Here is an 18785-nt window from a genome sequence, read left to right as displayed (position 1 = left end):
TGCAAAACCCTTCATTTGAGGTCATTCTTCCCAATGTCTAAACTCAATCCATTGTGCTAGAGGTAAGGCTGTATCACCAAAATGAGACCAAATTCTGAACACTAACGTACCTGAATTGTTTCTCCGTAGAATTTGATGTCATGGGAAGAGCTTAGCTGTAGATAAGGATCACAAACAGGAGGGCAGTGTCTTCAGTGTGGGTTTAGAAGGCTAACATATCAGCCTTATTGCTGTCACCTGGAAAGAACCTTGTCAAATTTAAAGCCAATCTTATACTAAAGTCTGATGATGGAGTGAACTGCTTCCAGAGACAGGGAGGTCCACAAACTAAAATTGGGTAAGGAGGAATTAAAGATCCCTTAGTGATAACAGAGAGAAGGCGATGTGGGATCTGCAACTTGAATTTATAAATTCTAAGACCATCACAGATGATGGCTTTTGTGGCACATGTCATCTTGCCTCAATTGGAGAAAGAACATGAAAAAGAGACTGAAATGCAGTATGTTGTCATGCACAGTATTTTACATTTCAGATCACACAGGTACAACCTCACAACGCGGCAGACATAATTAACAAGACCCACAGTTCCCCGGGTCCCTGGGATGAGTAAATCATTACCAAATGGGTGAGGAGTTTACATCCAGGTTGAGTTTTTCTGTCTCATGAGCAAAGAGCCAGGCATTTTAGTAAAAGTGGATGAAAAAGTGGAGGCGTTTCATTTCATTTAATAACCCAGGCTAACGTCCTCTCCCCTGTCAATTTCTGATCTTAGAAACCAAATACATGCTAAGGGGGATGAAGTCTGAAAAGGGAAAAATTAAGCTAAGCTTTAGTTAAATATGTCCCAGTGGTAAGCATTTAAATTAGAGCACAAGAATAAAGTTCTCTAAACCAAGTGGAGAAGCCTCCCCTGACCTAGACTCGTAGGGTCCAACCCTAAGAAGAAGGGCAGGTCCCTAAGGCAGCTCTCTCTTGCACTGGCTGGATGAACTGCTGTGTCAGCAGTGCCATGCATCATTAGCTGACCTGGAAAAGCTCCAGCTGCCTTCCTCTTACACTCTCTCTGTATCTCTCACTTTAAAAAAGCTTTCATCAACATCATCCCAGACATCTTTTGTTTTCCCAGCTGGAGAAGCCTTTCTTTCTGTTTGCATCCCGTCTCTAGCTAACTAAGTTCTTTTGCCCTTAAGAACTGCAGCCATGAATCAAAGGGAATCATCACCTCTAAACTCTAAAGTGAATCTGAGTGCTTTGGGATTCCATAGCCCATCTATCTTCTTGGAGCTGCCATATTTAGTTACATTTTCATATCCACTGTTTGTGGTCATTATCTTCCCCACTTTCCATCCACCATATTAGAGACAAAATATGAAGCTCCTCAGAGCAAAGTTTTCTTCTGAGGTTTAGTTCCAATACAGCATAATCCTCTTTGCTTGGTGGGTTTCCCAATCTCTCTGTCAGGCTGCGGTGAGATACATGTCTGGCCTATGGCTGGAGTTATTTACTACATAAAATGATCTCCTGCTGGGGTTTTCTCTGAATTTCCTGCAAATGGCATTACAATAAATCTAGGAAAGGAAATCATTTTTTTTAAAGGATTGATACCCATTCCTTGCCCACAAAACCTCACACAGAATTCTTGGCTTTTATTGTCTTCATGCATTTTAATCCTTACCATCTAAAGCTAGATGGAACTTTGAGAGTCATTTGTTCATCCTGTCTCCATAGAGGAGAGTCTGCTCTGATTTAAACATTGCAAAAGCACAAAATTCTGCTATCTCATTCAGGAACTCTGGTACCTCAGGAATACTTTCTTATAATGATTTCTCCTGCCCATTTCTTGTTATTTTGGATTATAGAAGAAATGGCGAATAGACTACCATTATTTTCTGAGAGACATAATTTGATATAATGAAAATATTTTCTAGATGAGCTGCTTCCAAGCTGGGGAGTTACTGACATTTCACCACAGCCCTGCCTTTAATACTATGATTCTTACTCTATCCCTTGTTTCTTCTTTTTAAAATTGGAAAATCCAATGACCAGGTCACAAGAGGAAGAAACCCAGGGAATGAGCACAGTTCAATCTACACACACACAAAATTGTTAGTGCAAAATTTGCTACTCACTAAATGATCTTTTTTCTTTTTGAAATGATCTTAAATATCCATGTAAGTGAGTTTTGAATGAGATTGAAAGCCCTCCCTGGTCTATGGAAACTTTTCTGGATTTTTATTCCCAAATAAATTTTCAAGGTATCAACTGGTCATTTTCAAAAGCTAACTTCCTAGTGTCAAGCCAAAAATTGTGGCTTTGATTATGTGAGAGAGCCCTCCAATACCCTCCTATATAGTTTCTGAGCAACAGGAAGGGAAATGGGGAAGAAAGTGAAAGGAAATTGATACCATCCTTCCCTTTGGAAGGTGGGGCTTTTTTTGTGCCAGTAAACCTAAGGAAAAACTACTGACATGACAATGGTAATACCTTGAATATTCAAGTACCTGGGCCTCATGGACATGCAGCTTTCACAGAGATCAGTAAACTAAAGCCTGAAGAGGTGGTATTATTAGACAAGACTATAGAGCTCATAAGCGATAAGACTCAAATTGCTCAGCTTCTAACCGGGGCTGATATACAGCTGGTGATCACAGGAGTAGCTGTACTGGTTGTTAAAATATTGGAATACATCTCTATGGTTAGTAGATAGCTGTTTCCTTGAGCCTCTGCTGCCTTAGTTCCTCCAGCCTTTGCCTGGGAACTAACCTTAGCTGCAAGCCTCCCTCATAATGCTTCAACTAAAGCTTAGCCCTGGACATAGCAGGCAGCCTCCAGGCCCTGTTCCAGCTTTGTGGTGGCTGATATTCATACTAGTTTGTCAGTGCCTGTAGTATATCTGTTACATGTTTCAAACATCACTCTCGCTCTTAATTGTGAAACTCCGCTTCATCTGTATGCGGTCATGGATGTGACCACACTTCCTGTGATCTCTGCTTGGTGAGTCTGTGAATCTCGGAAGCTTGGATTCTTGATCTTTTGAAGAGCCCAGCTATTCTCAGGGAGCAAGAACTGCTTTTATAAAACTTTGGTTTCTGTTTAGGAATCAGAACCTGTTATGGACTGAATTGTGTCCACCCTCTAAGCCAAATTTATATGTTGAAGTTCTAATCCCTAATAGTTCACAATGTGATATATTTGTGAATGAGGCTTTAAAGAGGTAATTAAGTTAAAGTGAGGTCTTTAGGATGGGCCCCACCCAGTATGACTGGTGTCCTTGTAAGAAGAGGAAATTTGGACACAGACATGTATGGAGGGAAGACCATGTGAAGACACACGAAGTAGATGGCCATCTACAATTCAAGGAGAGAGGCTGCAGAAGAACCCAACCCTGCCGACAACCTTGATCTCAGGCTTCTAACCTCGAGTATGTTGAGAAAATACATTTCTGTTGTTTGAGCCACCCAGCCTGCGGTACTTCGTTATAGCGGCAAACTAATACAGTTCCTCTTCCTGACCTTGTCATTAATTCAAAGATACACTTTCTTTGCAGTATTAAGTTTCTTTGCCAAAGAACATTGTGCTTAGGGTGATCACACATGATAATTTGCCAGGATAGTTCTGGTTTATGCCTGCTCTCCTGGCATAATATTTATAGTGCCCCCTTTATCTCTCAAAAGTATCTCAGTTTAGACAGTAAACTGCGTGGTCACCCCAAATTTGTTTAACTCTTGAGTCCAATATTTGTAATTTTCTCTCACATTCTCAGTCTCTTTCTTGTCAAATACTTGTCATTTTTTTCAAGCTTGATATTTGCTATGTTCTCTGGGTGCCTCTTAAGTAGTCCAGCTCACCATATGGCCCACTAGGCCATGGTGTCATCCAGTGGACATGTGCTGTGTTTAGAGTCCTGAGCAAGTTTCTGTGGAGAACTGTACAGGAAAAAGACTCCACTCCTCCCCTTGAGGAGTGGTGACCCAACATGAAACATACATAAATCAGAGTCATCCTATGTCATCTTTCTGTCCTGCACAAACCATTATTGTATACTCAAGTAATTTTTTGGAAAATGTTCTTAATGCTGTTTAATCTCCCCATCCAGATTCACTGCAGTGAATTTATGGCAAGCATCAGAATACAATTAATGCACACTTCTATCCTATCCCATCCTGTAGCTGGCTGTGGCAATATAATGCTTTTTGGCAAGCTGACAGAAGAAGGAGAGAAGAGAAACTCTGTTTTCCAGGGAAATGTTAGTGATAAGTGAATTGGCAGTGTTTCAAATGGCACTGGGAAGCTAGTTTATGGTACTACAAGTGTGGCCTTACCCAAATGTCTCCACTGAAAAACTGCAGTAAATACCCTCTCTTCCTTGCCTCCCATTTGACATTAAAATAATAATAATAAATATAATAATAATAATAATAATAACTGCATTAGCAGCTTAAGAAGTCATTAATCTACCAGGTCAGAATAAACATCACATGTAAAGCTTGAAGGTTGTGACTGAATCAAAAAGGACCAGAAGACATGAAATTCCTCCTTTCCTATTTCTGTGGGTTTTTTTGTTTTCTGCATTAGATTAGCTGCATGAGGTAAAGGGTGGTGGACACTGTTTAGGAGGCTCTATTCTAAATCAAGTTAAAAATTTCTCTAGAGGAAACATTCCTCTACAGGAGGCCAGGTTGTGATCTTATCCAAGGTCCATTTGGCTAATGAGGATATAGCCCAGGAGTGAGTCCCCTCAGTTCCATTTCTAAACAGCTTACATTAACTTGGATACATGAACTACCTTCTCGGCCTTCAGTTTCACTGTCAGTACAGTGGGCACAATGACACCCAATGACCCATTTAATTGGGATGTATGAGTGTAGTCCAGGTGCTAGTGAGATTTGTTGTGCATATCCACATGGGCCATGGACCCTGAGCAGTCCTGTGTGTTGATGATTCTCCTGGACAGTTTCCCACAGACAATATGTTCTTCATCCTTCCACATATAGATTTGGGAAACTATCCTTTTGAAATAAAGATTGGTGTTTCCAGCCCCAAGAGATAATTTATATAATTATGATGAGGGAAATGAACAGAGCACAAGATGGTTTCCAGCCTTCATGTCCTGTATTTTGTCAAGAGACATTCTGGCAAGCTTGCTTTTTTGTAACATCTCTATTAGATATTACAAAAAATAGAGAATTATTATTCTCTATTAGAGAATTAAAGAAACCTGCTTCTCTGTGTTCCAAATACATTTGAAAGGAAATGCTATAATTGGACATCATCACTGTCAATCATATTGGGTGTAGAAGAAGGAGGTAGGCCATTAGAAAGGGAGAAGAAATAAGGAATGACCAGGTTGCGTTTTGGGGCAATGCTCTTTCTGTTTGCCTAGTCCAAGTCTTGATGAGATGCATGTGAGGTCTGAGGAGTAGTTCTTAAATCTCTGCTCAGAGCTCAGAAATATTTCAGGGTACCATTGGAGGGCTAAGAAACCAATATGGTCAAATACATTATTACTCAATGTTACTATGATTTTTTAAAAAAGAAAAAGAAATGAAAGGATGATATGGATGAAAATTGTTCTAGATTTATATCTGTTCTTAGAGCTCTGTATCTTTCACTCAGATTTATTTTGAAAGAAAACCCAAAAAACGAAAAAGGAAAAAAAAATCTACTTATAACTTTGAAGACCTGTCAGGAAGAAAAGAGCTTTCATAATTTTTTTTGTGGGGGTGGGAGCAAACATATCCTGAAACATGCTTTGAGATGATCAGTTAAGATGCTCAGAAGTCTCACTTTCACAAAAGCCCATGAATTGGCCCTGCTCTAACCTCATTTGACTTCAAGAAAGTGCATCCATTACTCCGAGGTGGTCCATTTTATTTCTTCAACTAATGGAAGACCTTGTAAGAGTCCTCAACCTACAAATCATACAGTCTTATACTTGAGAATAGAGGTGCCATGACTTATCCCAATGTTGTCAGGACGTAGCCTTTCCTCACTCTTCATATCCTTGAGATGGGGCACGGGGCTCTGCCTGCTCTGTTTCTGCCTGGGTCTCTTGGGTTCCTTAGGGTTTCTATGTCACTGGGCAGGTAGGGAGACACTTTTTTCTTCATCCCAGCTGAGCTTGTTCTGCTCTTCCTTGCCTTGTTTTGGGAATGAACCAATAGTGTAATTGACACTGATAATAACTCCAATTTGTTCATTCAAAAACTGTATTCTGTCCCTTCTCACTGGGCCAGATGACCCCTTGGTTCTCAATGACTGCCCTGGAATTGGATTGATTCAGTCCATTCCCAGCCTTGTGCTTAGGACCCTCTCCCCAGGGCAACCTTTGATACCAAATACCATGGGAGAAATAGCAAGAGCCTCTAGGACAATGGAGTTAAACCTTTTGGCCAAAGAAAGGAAATGTGAACTGCCTCTGACCCCTAGGGATGGCGTGATGGTGCCCTGAGAGGGGTTTGGTGATGGTCCAAGGAGACTGTTAGGAGGGAAATTCAGGGTACTGGTTCTCAAATATTTCCAGGCTATTCTCTGGGAAACACCACAGCTTCCTAGTAAAAGTTTATTTTTGAAAAAGCTAGGAAGAGGATCTAAAGAGCTTATGCCAGTTAAATACTGAAAGAGCAATGGCTTCTAACTTTAAGAAGGAGGACAAGATCTCTTACACAGAGAAGGAGAAGCATCCTAGCAACAGCAATTGCAGAGGATATAAGCATGTCTCAAGAACAGAAAGGAGGAAAAGTCACCCAGGACCCACAGAACAGGGACAAGCCTGAGGATTTTGGAATTCCAAATTGGAATTCTACTCCACTGTGATTGCCTCCATAGTTGATTGACAGGAAAATGAATATCACACAAGTATAGAATTATTTGATTTAATATCTGAGAATACACTTTGGGAAGTACAGGTGCTTCATTTATATATGTGTTGTGTATGTACAACACACACACACACACACATATATATATAATATAGGTATAGTATATATTCACCTATATGCACGTGAAACACTACTAATAAGATTTATTTTGTAAGATCTCAAAGAAAAAAGATTTCAGTCCAAAACTCACCTATTTCAGGAAGATTTCCTGGATTAATCTCATTCAAGTGCCTGTATGTAATAGGAATTGATTAGTCTGTGGTTAACTCTTTCATTCAACCCAACACATTTAATGGCAGTTGACAATTTTGATTCTGTTTATTATTCTTGCTTGAGGCTCCTCAGCAATACCATGGTCTCTGTGGTGTGATGAAAGGAGTTATATACATTCTGGCTGTTGTTCAGCTTGGCTTCTAAGGGCCAGATACTGTATTTGGTTCTGAGATTGTCATAGAGACTGATGGACACAGTTACTCTCCTCTCCATGTTCTCAGCCCAGCTCTATCCTAGCACCATCCCTATTGGCCAACCCTCCTGTTTTTCTGTATTTCATTGTTATGGGGTTCACTGAAGACCGTGTCTGGCTCTGCCAACACTGCATGCACCTAGGCAGGTCATGAGTTGTTGATGCACATGTGGGTGTTGTTATATTATTCTTTGGACTTTGTGATAGTTTAAACTATTTTTCTAAATTGAGAAAAAATACTTCATAAACTTTCACACATGTTGGTTATCTTTATAGCAATTAGATTATAAAGTGCCTTGAGAACAGGTACTGTAAGGAATTTCTTTTAATTCCCCCAGCACTCAGTATAGGGCCTTGGATACTTAATGTATGCTAGTTAATTGAATGGGTAAATAAAATGAATGAATGTCCTATATAGTGCCTGTGAGCCTGTGGTTAAAAGTGCCATTTGAACACAATGTGGTTTTTACTTGAAAGGCCATGAAAACTTGCATCAGTAAAATTCTGACTCAACTGGGGGCTCAAATTAATGAGAGAAAAATGTGTCCGAGTTAATTACCTTAATTCTTTCTTGCACCTCACTTCAACTGCCAAATTTCATAAGATCCAAGACATGATGAGGCCAGAGAAAGTCTGTAATGACAGACACAATAATAGTGTTAGGATTCTACTGTATATTTTTTCTAAACTCCCTTCTGAAATTATAGTGTTCTGTTTATATCAGTCCATGGAAGCTTCTTCTTAAAGATCCCAAAGTTTCCCTTAATCCTTGGAATAGATCTATAATTTAGTTCCCGCTACCGTAAGCCTGTGCCATTACTGTTCCACGCCTGCATTTTTTTTCATGTAGATCCAGAGAGTTTCCTAGAAACAAAGAATTAAAGTGAAAGCTGAGACCTTACCTCAAGTTGGAGGAAATCTAGATGGAAGTATAACTATCGACACCCCTGTGTATCAGTTAAGTTTCTCCAGAGAAAAGAGAACCAGCAAGATGGGTTTATATATGTAGAAAGGGATTTACTATAAGGAATTTGCTCTTGTGATTACGGAGACCAGCAAGTTCAATTCTGCAGTATGGGCCAGCAGCCCTGAGACGCAGGAAAGCCAATGGTGTGGTTGAGGTCCAAAGGCAGTCTGCTGGAGAATTCTCTAGTGCTTGGGGAGGCTGATCTTTTTGTTCTATTCATGAGTTCAGCTGATTGGATGAGGGCCACCCACATTATGGAGGGCAGTCTGCTCACTCAAAATTCAACAATTTAAACGTTAAACTCATCCCAAAACACTCTCCAGCTTGACACATACAACTAACCACCACATACCATGTGGTACATAGTACTGAACAAGAAGAGAGCTCCCAGAGAGAAGAAAGTGTCAGCCAGAGGTAGCTCTGGTGCTGGCTGGCTTTGGTAGGTATCCAGGGTGGAGTAGGAGAGAGAGGTGTGGAGACAGAACAAATGTGCACAAGTATGCAATGCTCAGTGCTTTTGTGAGGGGTTTAGCATTTGTGGACACCCTGAGCTTCAACCTTGGTGCAGACCTGGCAACTGGTTATTGAGGCTAAGCCCAAACACCACAGCTTGTTCCTAAGAGAATGAGCCTACCTTCAGCTACTGCCCTCTTCTTGGATTCCCATGGAGTTGGTGAGGGCATTAGACAGAGATTCAGTTTAACACTGCCTGGGTGAATTCTTGATGACGGTCACTTCAGGTCACCTTTTGCAGTAGCCCAGAGGAAATATTCAATTTAAGCAAATGTATCAGACATGGGTTTCCATTTATCAATCCATGCTGACTGACCTTTAATGAATTAGGCAGAAATCCATTCCACATTGCCTGGATAAAGATGTAAGGCTGATGCATAAATCTTGACTTTAAGAAAAGGTAAATTCAAACCAGAGTTGGGAGCTTGTGCCTTCTGAGGCCATAGCAAGGATACTAATGACTCACAGTTACATAATTATTTGAGCTTATTTCTATCTCAAAACCCTAAACTCCATTTCTCATGGTATCAATTCAGACTCTCCAAGTTTGGAGTGTTAGTGAAACTCACTGCCTCCCATCCTTGTCCTGTTCAGAGCTCGTCCCTGCGTTCTGTGTTGGGCAGCAGTCTTTGGTTTCCTTTGTTCTTTTGTTTATTTGTGTTCATTTGGTGGGAGAATAACTCATTCATCCCTCACTGAGCCAGTCTGATTGAAAAAGAAATACAGAACTTGTTTTCATTCTGTTCCTTTTAAAACTGTCCCCCTTATCCCAATTTTGCTCTCAAGAGATATGACCATTGTGGAAATTAAATTATAATTAGGGTCAAGGACTTTGAAATAATGACCCCCAGACTGACCCCTCTGTCTGTACTCTTAAGTGTCTCCTGGCGGTGCACCCAGTGTTGTGTTCTGGGCCATTTTAAACCTGTTTCCAGAATTGCCACCTGACACCTAACCATGACACAATGGTTTGCCTTAGTAAATGCATCTGTTATATGGTACAGCACTAAATGCTTTCCTGAAATCCAGATAAATTATGTCTGCTGTTTGGGTAATGTGGCCCAAGAATTCAATTTAGGTGAATTTATCAGACATGGCCTTTCCTTTATCATTCCATGCCGACTGACCTTTAATAAATTAGAGAGAAATCCATTCCGTATTGGTGGATGTACAATCTGAGGGGAAGAGTAATCGGCACCGGATCTACAAACATGCCCCTGCCTAATTTCCTGCCCTTAATGTGCTCCAGTCTGTGACAGGGCACGGGGAGGCTCATTCAAATTGCCTCAGACTCCTGAAGAGTCAAGTGGGATGTGAAGTTGGAGGAAACGTGAGGGTCTTTATGCCCAAGAGGTGCAGGGAGGGGGACCATGGCTTAGTCATCTGGGTGGGCTTTGCAAGGTTTCGCTTCTGAAAAAAAGGGCTGTGTGATTTTAAGGAGGTTCTTCCCTATCTCTCAGCCTCAGTTTCCTCAGCTGTAAACTGAAGTTGTCGGGAGAGAAGATATCTAAGGCCCCTTTCACCTCTAAAACTTTCAGCTGAAGGAGGAGATAGAGCAAGGAACAATGATTGGTACTCCAAGGTCAGGTGAGGCTGGCATTCAGACTGGCCTGATGTTGACTGGGATCCTGACTGGTATTAAACTAACTAGGCTCCGATGAAATGGACCCAGTTTCCAAGATCAGAGGGATTCAGAAGCAAGCAACGTTAGAGCTCTCTTTTATCCTAGAAGTCTTATTAAAAGAAAGGAAATTTGAAAAAGGTGCCAGAGATGTTCCCTGTAATCCTTGTCCTTGTAAAGATCCATTTTAATTTCAGCACACTTAAGATAGTGACACCTGCTGAGTTAGATAAAACTTAAGCCAACTCAAACTTGAATTTGACAAAATGATCAACAAGAAAATGGTCCATGGTGAAAGAACTTCTCAATCGTCCAATAGTAAATCCCATCTCATGCACAAATTCTGAGGTTCACAATCCTGTTCAGATCCCATAAAGGCTCTGAAAAGTCCTGCAATAAAGGAATCTGTTTCACTTTGTGTAACCCAGCAGTTTGCAAACTTTTTGTTATCGGGACCCATCTTGTTTGCTTGGTTTTTTTTTTTAATGCAGTGCCTATTAAAATCATTCAGAACTAATATTCCACAGAGGACATTTTGGAAAACGCTGGTTTGAACTTTCCAGGGATCCTCCTGTCTGCTTGTGTGTTGTGGTCACTAAGAACATTTTCATTCTTTCTTCCTTTGGAGAAGTCCATCTCCAAAGTGTCTTCAAGTTGTACTCATCTTCGGGTCCTTAGAAAATATGTTTGCCAACTTGGATCCACAATCCTATCTTGGTGAGATCCATAAAAACTTGCCAAATGTGAAAATCCTTGCTTAAGCTTTTAATATTTAAAGATATCAATTCGGTATATAAATAAGTAGAGAGGTAAACATTTATTTATGTAAAAACCAAGGGCTATTTAATAAAAAGTTTCCCATAGCCCCAACTTCTTTGGAGAAGAAGATAGAGCCAGAAACTTCCTTGGAGAAGAAGTGTTTGGACTGATGACTTAGAGAAATCCTGACTACATTGAGTTCTGAACTAGCTGAGCAGCAGATATGCCGGCTGTGCCCTGGGGATGCCAGGCGGAGGCTGATGGGAGCTGTGCTGAGGCTGAAACCCAGAGCAGAGCACTGAGAAGGTGAGAGTGACTCCTTTAAGCTGGTCCTGGCATCCACAATAATTGCTAACAGACCACATTTTTCCTCACTCTTTTTCCTCCCTTACCCCAATTCCTAGCATGTTAACAGCATACTTTATTTCTGAGTTATTAAAAATTACATCTTTCTTATATTGATTCTTGACAGTTGCCAGCTGACCTCTAATTGGTTCCAGGTCTGAGGTTTCAAATTTACTGATTTTCCTTTTGATATTTTAATCTTTCTTCAATCCCCTCCTCATTCCCTTCCCTGCTCATTGCCTTATTTTCAGCAGCTGTGAGGACCCTAGTTCCATATTTCTTGTGAAATATTTCTTTATATTTTTAAGGGGAATCACCAACCAGGGAGCTGGGCATTGCTGTGTCTATACTTCTTTGATCTGCTTTGAACAACTGCTTTTTACACCAGAGCAACAGGCCTGTGAACTCCCCCAAGACGTAATTTGTGGCTCTTCCTCGTTCTCAGGTGATGCTTGGGCAATAATAAGAATTTAGCATTGAACCCCAAACAGATCATAAGATAAAATGATCTATAGAAATGTGAGCATGCAATTAATTCATTCTGAGCAACTTGGGAAAAATGGGATTGGGACTGATGTGTGGCTGAGTGAACCCGCCGGCTCAGGCACACTGGGATTTAAGTTGACAGTGAGCTCCGTGAGGTCAGAGAATTTGTCTATTTGTTTAATGTTGTATTCTCAGTGCTGGTGCAGCTTGAGGCTAACAGTAGGCACTGAATAAATATATGATGAGCTGAGTATGGGTTTTCTTCTTCCTTTTCATGATTCTGACCAACAATCAGAGTTTGGGACAAATTCAGTAAGTAAAGTCTAACAGGAAAATCTCACACTTCTCCTAAGTGATTTTCCCACTCTTAGCACTATTTAGCAGTTTCCCTCTTTGGTTCAAGAAAATATTCTAAAAACAATATCAATAAAACCTCCCTTTAAGAATACATATTCTGGGCTTCCCTGGTGGGACAGTGGTTAAGAATCCACCTGCCAATGCAGGAGACACGAGTTCAAGCCCTGGTCCAGGAAGATCCCGCAGGCCTCAGAGCAACTAAGCCCGTGCGCCACAACTACTGAGCCTGCGCTCTAGAGCCCGTGAGCCACAACTACTGAGCCCATGTGCCACAACTACTGAAGCCCGTGTGCCTAGAGCCTATGCTCCACAACAAGACAAGCTACTGCAATGAGAAACCCGCTCACTGCAACGAAGAGTGGCCCCGCTCGCCACAACTAGAGAAAGCCCGCGTGCAATAAAGAGGACCCAATGCAGCCAAAAATAAATAAATAAATAAAATAAATTTTTAAAATAAAAAAATTGTATTAAAAAAGAATGCATATTCTGAATATACAGATCGATAGAATGTTTAAACCTTAAAGTCAACTGGGTTCAATGCTTTAATTTTGCAGAGCCACAGTGGGGCTCTTGGAAGTGAACTAATTTCCTGCAGGGAGTCCTGGGCTACACAGAGCCTGGGTGAGCACCTTATCCATGGAATGAACGTTTATTGCGAGCCTACCTTGGGTAAAGCCCACTTCTGGTCACAGGCAAATAAGGGGAAATACGACCCATTCCATGGCCTGCATTGTCTTATAAGCACTTTTTCAACCTGCTAGGTTAACCAACATTTAACAGGTTGGAGCTTTTGGTAGTTACAGAAGTTAATAGATTCTCTTTTCAAAATATCCAGGGAAGGGTGGAAAGAAACTGCAGAAGGCAGCATTTGCCTTAGTGAGAACTCTTCCATCAGACCACACTTTTCTTGTGGTCATGGACTATTTCTTATATGACTTGGTGTTCCTAGTACCTATCACAGTTCTTTGCATGTAGAAGTGACTCAAGAAACATTACAGAATGTGATAAATGTGAATTAGCAATATGGTAGATTTGTCTATTTGAGCCAGAGTTGTGAACACACTGGATCCAGGCATTAACTTGGGCAAGTCTGTCTGGTGGGTCTGTGAAACTAGCCTCCTTGCAATTATCCTGGGCAAAGGGGTCTATAGGAAGGTGTCATTATCCTGGAAAGAAGAGCAGGAATGCAGGGTATATGGAAAACAGCATATTGGAAGTTTTCCAAATCAGCCCTAAGGGGAGAGAGGTTAAAGGCAAAAGTTGAAGAAACTGCTTCGATAAGGGACTCAGTGCCTTAGTCTGGTTTCCCAGAAACTGACCCTGAGATTTAGGTGCAAGTAGTCTATTTGAAGGATGAAATTAGCATCAGTTGAAGAGTAGGGAAGTGATACCAGGAAGAAAGGACAGCCAATAAAAGGTAGGATATTTAGCTGATAACCACAGTGGATAACTTGGACTTAGTCCTGCAGGGAAATTCTGGCAACAGCATAAAACTCAAGCCTTGGGATTATCCCACACGGAGGGGAAGGATGATAGATCAAGCCTTGAAAGTCATTGGTTGAGGGCTTCTGGTGGTTGTTAATTCCCTGGTACATCTGGCCTACTGCACACGAGGGCAGAGAAGCCTTTTCCAGTTCTGAAAAAATATCCCCTAGTCAGAGAGATGCAGATCCTGGTAGCTAGAAGTTAGCTGGAGCAGAGTGAAAGATTTGAGGGACACAGTGGGGGACACTGACAGTGCCCACTGCACTTAGTTTGGTGTGGGGATGACAAGCAGCTTTTCAGAATACAACAAAGAGGGTGACAAGGTGTGGAAGGGAAACATGTAGCTCTGTGACACTTGATTCATAGTGGAAACTACAAGGAATGCATTGCCTCCTTAAAACCCTGAGGTTTAGAGTTTGAGAGTCCTGGGATGTTGTTCAGGGGCCCTGATAATGCTGGTACTGATGAGCTTCCCTCTCTTGGATGGTTCACAGGCATTGGCACAAGTGTTGGTGTCAGCAAGGGGAGCCAGGGCAGAACACAATGGAGTCTTTTGTGACATCATGTCAGACACTCCTGGGGAGTCCCAGATTGAATTGGGGAAGTTTGTTTGTTTGTTTGTTTGTTTGTTTTGCAGTATGCGGGCCTCTCACTGTTGTGGCCTCTCCCGTCGCAGAGCACAGGCTCTGGATGCGCAGGCTCAGCAGCCATGGCTCACGGGTCCAGCCGCTCCACGGCATGTGGGATCTTCCAAGACCAGGGCACGAACCCGTGTCCCCTGCATCGGCAGGCAGACTCTCAACCACTGCACCACCAGGGAAGCCCTGAATTGGGGAAGTTTTTGAAGTGGGTCTTACATTACACCAATGGGAACATAACCTGGGAAGTTAGAATTATTTTTCAAGTGAGTTCATCGGTACATATAGACTAATAAGACCCAGAAAAACCCCAGATATGAGAGTAAATGAGCATAACCCCCATGGGGGCTCCATATGCTCCATACCTCCTCTTCCCACTGCTACCTGAGACCAGGAGCAGGACTTGGAGAAGAAGGTTGTAGAAGATTGACTCATTGGTCTCTAACTCTTCAAACATCCCTATGTTCGAATCACATATCCATACCATTTGTCACATGACTTCCTTCCTCCCACTAGAGGAAGAGTATATTTTCCTGCTCCTGGACTTTGGGTTTGGCCATATGATTTGCCTTAGACCATGAGGTTTTAGAGTAAGTGATGTGAGCAGAGGCTTGAAATGTATACTTTGTTGGCCCTCTTGAGCATCTTCCATTTGCCATGAGGACAGACCTCAGGTAGCTTCTGTTCCCAGTATCCAAAAAGACATGGGGCTCACCTGAATGCAACCTGGAGCCTGGAGCCAACCCAACAAACCTGCACCCCAAAGTACAGCCACTCAGCCAGCTGAGCTCAGATTAAATTAACCAAAACATAGTCCACTTACCAACCGATGAGGTCCTGACATTTTTGAGGTTGTTTGTTGTGCAGTGTAAACTGACTTCTGCAGAAGCAATGTGTGTGAACAAGTTCTGAAAATGCATGGAAAAAGGTGAATCCTGGACACTATGGCTGTTCGGGGTAACCAAACTTGACCACCCAAAATCTTTGACCACATAATTAGCACAGGCTTTGTGAGGAAGCCAAAGTTGGAAACGAGCTCAAATGAACCAGCAGTATGGGTAGAGGTGGGCCAGAAATTTGAAAGGAAGGCAATAGGGCTTTGCAACACTTAAAGCAATCAAAATAAACAGCTGTGAAACCAGGAAAAGGCAATCCCCAGCCCCGGGGTCTGCTGCTGGGCCGCCTCAGCTTTGGTACATTTAATCTATTGCATTAACACAGCTTTTAGAGTTACAATCCCTCAAAAGGATTTGGACTCCATTTCTATCACAGTTGCCAGGGTCTAAAACTGTCAGTTAGAAAACCATTTACCCAAGTAAACCCCTCCACTGGCTGTCAGGTAAAAGTTATTACTTCAGCCTTCATCTTGGCCCTTTCTTACATGCAGATCCAAACTCTCCAAATTGGCTTCACCATGCAAATCACATTCCCACGGTGTGTTGCAGAAAGGAATGACCTTGAAACAGTTTGCAACTATGCAAACATTAGTCCTCATGGCTTTGTCTCTGAGAAGGTGTGACACAGAGGTTTGGTTTGGCGAGGAGTTGGGCAAGTCTTTTCCATGACTCCTTTTCTTGCTTTTTTTTTTCATTCCCAGTTTTAGTTTCTTATTGATTGAATAAAGTAGATTCAAATAACCCTTTTAGTCCCTTAGTCATATTACTTTCACACTTCTTATGGAAGAGTGATCAACACAAGTGTCCTTTCTAAAAGTGGGCCCTTCTAGTCCAGGATGCAGAGGACAATTGCTGTTCCTTGCACACCTCCCTGAAATGTGCCACTCCAGGGAGAAGGGAAGCTAGCACTTCCCAAGTGCTTCTGCCTATGTTATCTCATCTATTCCCACAGCCCTCCTGAGCGGAGCGCCCATTAGTTCCACTTCACAGAGGGAAACACTGAGGCTGGAGAGGTGAAGTGGTGGAACTTAGATTCCAACACAGCCTGATTGATTTGAAAGCCAGCTGCCCTCCTCTTCACACAGTGCTGTTTGGAGAGAGGAAGATTCTATAGGAAAAGACCCTGAGTCTGTTCCCAGGCATCTTGTAACAGGCTAAGGCCCTCTACCTCTAGACCTGTGTTTGGGTGTGACAAAGTCAGCGGAGTTCTCTTTCACTGTCCGCAGACGGTTGTTGTATTAAACTTTAAATGCATCATGTGCTGTGTTGTACCTGCTAATCTCCTTGCTTCTGCTCTTACCTCCCTAATGTTCTTTCCCCACGAAGCAGCACAGCAGCCAGCAGGGTGTTTGTAACCCCTACTTAAAACCTTGCAAGATGTTCCCATCTTGCTTAGGGCCAAATCCAAAGTCCAGGTTTTGACCTACCAAATCCTACATGATCCAGCCCCTGCTCCCTGCCCCCCACCTCATCTTGCACTGGCAGCCCACCCTCTTATTCATTAGGAACTGGTTTCTCTCTAGGGACACTTCTGTTCCTAGAACATGCCAGCTTTTTCCTGGTCTGAGGCTTTTACAGTTGCTGGTCCCTCTGTCCAGAACATTTTGGCCCCAGATCTTTGCTCAGGTGGGGTTTTCAGTTGGTGTACCCACTCCTTCACCATCCTGGCTAATGTAGACTTGCCTGCTTGCTCCATCTTATTCACCTTTGGGCTCATGATACACTTTAATTCCTTCATGTCCCATATTACTCTCTGAGTTCACTGTATTTATTAATTTACTTGTTCACTTTTACATCATCTAACTCCTCTTATCAGAGTGTGGGCTATTTGACAAAGGACAGATCTTTGTCAAACTTGTTCACAGCTCTATCCCCAGAGACTGTGACAGTGCTTGGGGCATGGAGAGTATTCATCAGAATGTATTGAGTGAAGAGAAATCTGTGAATGTGCTTTGTACCCACCTTGTTCCTTTATCATTTATTTTAATTTTAGACTTATTCCAGCTGCCCTTTGAGCTGGAAACATGACAATCATATTTTCCAAACTATTAAAGAGGCTACAGATAAATGTGGGAGTCTGGAGCATCTCTGTAGCCTTGTGAGGGCTCAAACACTGCTACTCTGTCCATCATTCTATCCCTGTGCCTGGCATATACATGGTGAGAGAAAGAGAAACAAGTTCAAGGACAAATGGAGTTCTTAGTGGTCCCTATAGTATTAGCCAAGAATGGAACTTCAGAGGAAGGAACAAAGGGATTATAAATAAAGACAAAAGAAAACAGTATCTCTCTTTTCTCCTTCTCCCTCTGTGCTCTCTTCTCTCTTACATTTCATGGTGAAGTTGTGGCAAAGTGATATTGGAGCAGGGAGGTGCTGTCAGCTTAGAAGTCCAGGCAAAGCCAGTGTGGAACACGGGAATAGGAAACCAAGAGCAGACCTCTTTGTTCGCCTCTGATCTAGGGCAAGTGCTAAAGAAACAATAGGGTCCTTGAAAATCTCACATGTTAGGAAACCAGAGAGAGATTTGGGAATGAAGCTCCCATCCAAGTGTGATTTTGCCTGTAGTGTCTTTGAATATATAGTTTCAGAAGCCTGGTGGGGGAGTGGGAGATTATACAGGAATTCAGAGTTCAGAGAGTTTGACCACAGCTCTTTACCTCTGTCCATTGACAACAATAGTATTTGAAAGCCATCAGTGTGAACTTTCTGAAATATTTTTTCTCTCAGAGAATGGAACTATCTGTTGGTTTAATAAATTGCATAGTAAGAAAAAGAAAGCCTGAGCAATGTAAATGGAAAATTGGATTAATTAGATACCTTTCAACTTTACAGAAAAGTTGTTTCCAAGGAAAGAATATTAAGTAAGGTTTCAGGAGCTATTTTTTTTTAATTTTAAATAAAAGCAGATTAAAATGTATGAGGAGATATGTAAAAAAAAGACTCAGAAATAGCTTCTTTATTTCTTAAATTTGTTTCTACTATTGAAAAAATTATGTTTCTATGACAGAGGGAGCTCTAAATGGATTTTGACTGGACTAATACAATGGTCAAAGCCCAGATGTATAATATAATGGTTTTGGGATGAGAATCTCCTTATGAATACAGCATTCATTTTCTTGTATCTATATATTAGGAGTAAGATCAAATAGATCTAAATTGACAGTATTTGTTCATCTAATATAATGGACATAGCAGAGTGAACAATTGAAATAAATTCCCAACCCATGAAACGGAATGATTTTAATTTAGAAGGTTTAGACGATAAAATTTTCATATGAAAAGCCAAAGATAACTGAGTAACATCAGTCATTAAAAAGATATAGTATTAGCAAAATATGCCAATTTTTTCCCTAGGATATTAAAATGGATTC

The sequence above is a fragment of the Mesoplodon bidens genome (assembly GCF_964165515.1).
Source record: "Mesoplodon bidens genome assembly, chromosome: 16".
In the NCBI taxonomy this organism is placed as follows: Eukaryota; Metazoa; Chordata; class Mammalia; order Artiodactyla; family Ziphiidae; genus Mesoplodon; species Mesoplodon bidens.
This window is presented reverse-complemented; position numbering follows the sequence as displayed.